The sequence below is a fragment of the Triticum urartu genome, chromosome 1A, assembly GCF_056163025.1.
Source record: "Triticum urartu cultivar PI428250 chromosome 1A, HENAU_Tu73, whole genome shotgun sequence".
NCBI classification, from domain to species: domain Eukaryota; kingdom Viridiplantae; phylum Streptophyta; class Magnoliopsida; order Poales; family Poaceae; genus Triticum; species Triticum urartu.
In genome coordinates this window covers 548,033,124-548,039,477 of record NC_141873.1, presented here as the reverse complement: position 1 = coordinate 548,039,477, position 6,354 = coordinate 548,033,124, and the positions used below count along the sequence as shown (strand labels likewise).

Genomic DNA, 6,354 nt, shown 5'->3' with positions numbered 1-6,354 from the left:
TTTCAGGATGTTCTTGACCGCTATCCAGTGATCCACTCCTGGATTACTTTGGTACCTCCCTGCTAGACTTATAGCAAGGCACACATTAGGTCTGGTACACAGCATTGCATACATGATAGATCCTATGGCTGATGCATAGGGAATATCTTTCGCCAGATTAACCAATTCACGAAGAAAATAGGCCTTGAACTCATCCTGGGCTGCCCCATACACGGCGACGAGGGTCCATGTGAAGTTGTCGGCCTTGCTGCGAATATGGAGTTTAACGTGAAACTCACCATTCGAACTAGCCAAAACATCCATAGTTCCTGTATTTACGCCAAGTAAAATGCCCCCAGAACGACCTCTAGGCAGTCGCGAAACCCAAGTAAAGTCTATCCCGCCAGAAAGACGGTTAAGCAGACTTACTGAGAAATCACGTCTCCCCGTTTCAGAGATAGCCAAAAAATCAAAATTGTATTCCCTATTACATTCTGCAATGAATAAATGTTTAGCCAAGTCACGAAGACCTCTGCTATTAAAAAACATTCCATTCATGAGGAAACAATGGGAGATTTAGAACACTTTGCCCTCTTATGGGACTTACTATCTTGTTTCGAACGTGCGGTCTTTGATTTACGTCCGGATGCTGTAAGCTCAATCAATGAACTAAGCCCGGGTTCATCTAGACCCACGTCCGAAACCTCCCCTACTAAATGAGAGAGTAGCTGACCATCTGATGTGGCATGCAGCTCCTCCTCATCAGTACGGGAGACATAAGACTTGCTAGAAACACGTGGAGTAACTTTTAATCGATCATATTCCAAATGTTTCAAAGCGTTAGTCGAAATAGAAATCTCCTTCTGATTCTTTCCGATACTAACACCCACATTATTCAACTTAGAAATGATGGTGGTATTGGAAAAGGCTAAAAAGGATTTGGATGACGACATAATACCTCGATTGTCAAGGTTGTGTGCTGCTTTACGCCGCATAGCCTTGGCTAAGGAGTCCTCATCCGTGTCCATAGAACCATCTTCGGCAATCGTATGCCGACAACTTCGGCGTGTAGTAGTCAACCCCAATTTTGGTCGTGGCGCCGACTCTACTGCCGAAGGAGGGGATGATGGTGAAGTAGCAACCCCCTCCCCGAGAGTCTCAACCGCCGGCTCTAGCAACGAGGCCGCCGTTAGAAGCGTGTTAGGGACCGGCGTTACCTCAGGCGATGGTTGTTGCGAGTGCGTGGCTGCCGACGGAGGGGATGATGGTGGTGTAGACATCCCCTCTCCAACAGCAAGCGTCGAAGACGTGAATGTTGGTGTCGTAGCGGTCAGTGTAGAAGAGGTCGTCGTCGTCGATGATGAAGCGGCTCTGCACGGCTCCACCAGCTCCTGAACAGGGACGGTCGGGTCATGGACGCAGCCTCCCAGGACCGGACCTTCCAAACCAACTGTCGTGTCCGCCACCTAGACGCTTGTCGGCTGGGCGGGTGCAACCTGCGTGCTGCCCAGGTGCTCGGTTGGCTGGAGTGGCATCGGCCCGAGCGCATGCATGTGGGACGGCTGGGTGTTTCCCAGCTGCTCGGTCGACTGGAATGGCACCAGACGTAGTGCATGCATATGAGAAGGCTGGACATGCACATCCTTTGCATTACCCATCAGCTTGTACTGCATGGTTGGTATCCGTCCAGTTGCATGTATGTGTGTCCGATCCTCCGTGTCCTCTCGCGGCCGAGATGCCATTGGGTAGCCCGACCACAAGGCCTTCATACGCCAACGTAGATAAGCCCATGTAAAATCATGCAACATGGTCCCACCCCTTGACTCAACAGGATTTTGAATCGGCCCCAATCGCGTCTCCGTTAATCCCGCTGATCTGGGCGGGGTCGCTACTGGGCGTGGCGGAGACGCCGCAACAGCCACGAAGGAGCCGACTACGCCGGCAGCAGGAGTTGAAGACGTCGTTGGCAGGGGGGACGTTGACAATGAGGTCGCTGTCGACTTGGACGAAACTGGCGGCCGAGACGCCATTGGGTAGCCCGACCACAAGGCCTTCATACGCCGACGTAGATAGGCCCATGTAAAATCATGCAATATGGGTCCACCCGTTGACTCAACAACATTTTGAATAGGCGTTGATCATGTCTCCGTCAATCCCGCCGATCTGGGCGACAGAGCCGGCGCTGGAGAGCCACCGCGAACCACTGCGGGCACGTGCTTGGCCGCAACCAAGAACTGGCCCAACACGGGCGGCGGCGTGATCCGGAGCGGCGGCAGGGGGCCTGTCCATGCGCCCATCCGAGGAGCGCGTGACGCCCTCAAGCCAGATGCCGAGGATGGAGTACTCCGGCGTGGCGATGTAGTCGTCGTTGATCCAATCGATGGTGTATCCCTTGACTGATCCTTCGTCCCATCTTCCATGGCATCGATCTGAACCCTGCAAGACATCAACTCAATCTTCCGGCGTGGCCTGAGGTAGTCTCCGACGGCGAGGACGATTGTCTCTCCCAGAACCGTGACGCCGGGGTTGGAAACCCGGCATCCTCCCAAAATTCCTGCACGATCTCGGCCTCCGTCTTCCTTCTCCGGCGAACCACCGGGGTCCACTCTGTAGATGTCTCATCATCGGCTAGCACATCCATCGCCATCGTGATCCCAACGGCTGGCCCGCCCTCCTCATCGGAAGGTCCATAATCCGAGCCGAGGCATGAGAACCGAGATCCACTGGAACCCCCTGGCTTGGAGGATGACGCCGGTGAGGGCACGGTAGCTCAGATCGCCAGCGTTAGGCGGCGCCCGCGAGTCTCCATCCCACCCCGAGCAGCGTGGGTTAGCGATCTGGAGGACCTGGCTGTAGTGATCACGAGGGCCTGGCTGTAGTGTTCGTACGGAGGCAGGGAGCGAGCGGAAGGGTTGGGATCGGGGTGCTCAGGAGATCGGGAGGGTTGGGATCGGGGTGTACTTAGGTGAGTCATTGGTCTCTTCTTTCTACTCTGTCTGCTCTGTCATACTATACCACTTATTTGGGACCTATTCTTCGAGCTATGGCCTACTGATACTGTGCTCGGCTCTGGCCGTCGAGCCGATGATCTAGTGCTTGTGTTTTGTGGTGGTCGTCTGGCCTATGGCACTACATGTTCAGGCTATAGCTTGATTTTGCTCTGTTTTAATGATCATGGGTTCGGTTTGTGGATGGTTAGGCTCTGTTAGATGTCATGGTTATGGTCTATGTTGATGACAAAATTTGAAGATTGCAACTGCTTACTTACGCTTGCTAAATAACAATCAGATCGTAAGTGTCAAAAAATAATGTGTAGTGTAGGTGATGTGCAATTTAATGTATATTTCATTCTTAGACGATGAGGAATGTTGTCTTCTTGACTAGGTACCTGAGTAATGCATAGTGTTTATCTACCATGAACCTTTTCTCACTTATAATTTGGTCTGTTTTGTGTTGTGGTGTGTTTATTAATTAGAGAGATCTGACTCGGCGGTTCTTTGAATATCACATGAGATGATAGCTAAGGGGAGTATGATACGCATGTGTAGTCCCTGGGTTGTCAAGCTGAAGGAAGGGGGGGGGGGAGACTGGGATGACCTGGTAAGATCCTCGTTATTCATAAGCTTTGAATTTTGACCAACAACATAAACACAACTGATGTGTATGAATTTAGCCCAAACTAGCGTTGCCAAATATTTGGCTAGGCAAGATTTTTATCAAGGTTTCTCTAGTCTATGATTTGCCCAATATTGGCAATAAAATTGAACTAGAGTGGTTGAAGGAGCATTGGCGTGGCAAAAAATTGGCTATAATCCCAAAAAAGACTAAAGTGTATAGTCATGACTAAATATTGGCAAGTTAAGGTGGATGGTATCCAACACCTACCCTACCAATGATTAGGTAGAATGAATTATCGACATTGAAATTGCCCTTTCAAGAAAATATAAAATGAAATCAAATGGTGAAAAAAATAATGAACATTTTACACAGAAATTAACCTTTTTAGAATATGCAAGAATAATCATATAAATAGTGGATTTTATGCAAGAAAGAAGTTTCTTAAGAGGAATGAATTAGTGACATTGGTATTCCCTTTAATGAAGAAAGAAAATAAAATAAACACTAAAAAAATCAAAATAATGATTTTTATAAGGGAGAATTAATTAGTGGCATTGGTATTAGGCTTTAAGAAGAAAGAAAATGAAATAAAAACTAAAAAAAAATCAAAAAATGAATTTTTATAAGGAAGAATGAATTGGTGGCATAGGTATTACCCTTTAATAAGAAATAAAAAGAAATAAAACTGAAAAAAATCAAAATAATTAAGTTTTCTAAGGAAGAATGAATTAGTGGCATTGGCATTATTACCATTAAAAAGTAAATAAAATGATATAAATTTTTTTGAAAACAAAATAATGTAGTTTCCTAGGAGATGAGTGAAGAAATGTCTATGAAATTACCACTAAATAAGAAGATAATAAAAAATAAAAATAAATAATGACAAATTTGCAAAAAATTTACACAAAAATTGTGTTATTTATAATATGCAAGAATAATCATACAATAGATGATTTTAAACAAATAAAAGACTTCTCTAAAAATGAATGAATCAGTGCCATTGATATTACCCTTAAAGAAGAATGAAAATGATATAAAAACTAAAAAAATATCAACGCAATGAAGTTTTCTGTGAATAGGTGAATCAGTGATGCTCTAGCATAATTTACAGATATATTATATAGTACTTGGGTGCATACTTACACGTAGAAAAAAATGACAGTTTCTCACAAAGAATAAATTAGTGACATAGGTATTACTCTTTAAGAATAAGGAAAATGAAATACAACAAATAATTACAAGTTGTGTACATAATTTACACTTAAACTACACTTTTGTATAAGATGCAAGAATAAACATATTATAGTGAAATTTTTGCAAAAAAAATTCTCTAAGAAGGAACAATTAGTGGTATTGGTGTTGCCCTTAAAAAAGAAGTGTAATAGAAAAATAAAACAATATCAAACATTTATTTTTTATAAGAAAAATCAATTAGTCCCATTGTTATTACCTTTTAAGAAGGAAGAAAATTATTTAAAAAAATACTCTTGCACACAACTTTGCAATTAAATTACACTTTTTGTTATATGCAAAGAATAAGCATACCAAAATTGACATAATAGAAAAAGTATGCATAAGGATAAAAAGAAGTGCACACACACATACACACACATATATATAGGACAACACTATTCTAATCCCAGGATTATAATAGTTATTTGGATCATGTCAGACCCTATATAGAAGGCCCGCAGTGTTCTTGAGATCTCCGATGGTGAAAAAAAGAAAAAACTGCCCCACCACGCCCCTAACCTAACCTCCCCCGATCCCATCTGGCCCTCCCCCAAACTGCATCGTGCCACCGCCGCCTCCCTCCCCGCCCCGCGCCGCCGCCGGGCTCCGGCCACCTCCCACGCCGTCGCTTGGCCCCGACCACCTACAACACCGCGGCCACCCCCACCAAGAACCCCCACGCTGCCGCCGCCGCCCCCGCCAGGAAGCCAAGCCGGTGCAGCGGCCACCACCTCCACCCGCCGGTGCAGCCACCGGCCCCGGCCACGTGCACCACCGCGCCCCAGCTCCACTGGCCCCACCGACTCCTGGATCCACTAGCACTGGCACCGTCGCCCCTACCTCTGTCTTCCACTGTCGCCGGCCTCCTTCCTGGACCACCTCGCCGCCGCGCCCCGCCGACTCAGATCGTCGCCGACCTTCCTCCCCTGCTTCCACCGCGGAGGTGGCCTCCGTTTGCGGTCAACCGCCACCGCGACCTGCCCCAGGGTGCCCCCGCGACCTTCCCATGGCGCTCCCGCGCGACCTGCCCATGTCTCCAGGTGCCTCAACACCTTCGCAGCGCCTCACTCCCGCGGCATGTCTCCAGGTTCAGCAAACATCAGCATTCCTTCTCGCGACTGTTTTCTTTTCTGAATTTTGGCTAGTACGGACACCTGCAGAGGAACAGAAGCACCTCCGAATCTGAAGTTTACATGAAAACTGAACTTCTACCTCTTTGCTATAGGAGCGGTCGTCGGAGTCCTTAATCGCTTGCACTACTTGCTTTTAGCATCTTGTCTATGGATACAAGGCGCTGTGTGGTGTGCAATTTCATTTTTGGATGGGGCGCCGTCGCGACCACCATCTGCCCTGTGCTCCGCATCCCGCCCACCGCCGCGTCTGCCTTGCGTCCTCACGACCTCCGCGGCCAGTCCACCAACACCCTTCGAGTGCGCCCTGAGCAAGGCGTAGGGTGCATGCTGAATGCGTTTGTTCATGCACTGGTGTGTGTGCTGCTGGCGTTTGCGTGAGCGCTGGGTGTGT

General features: G+C 47.5%; 1 pseudogene; it reads right to left on the bottom strand.

The window, feature by feature from the left end:
• Window positions 1-533: 533 nt before the first annotated feature.
• Window positions 534-1,655, bottom strand: LOC147992526 (uncharacterized; annotated as a pseudogene).
• Between the last annotated feature and the right edge of the window lie 4,699 nt (window positions 1,656-6,354).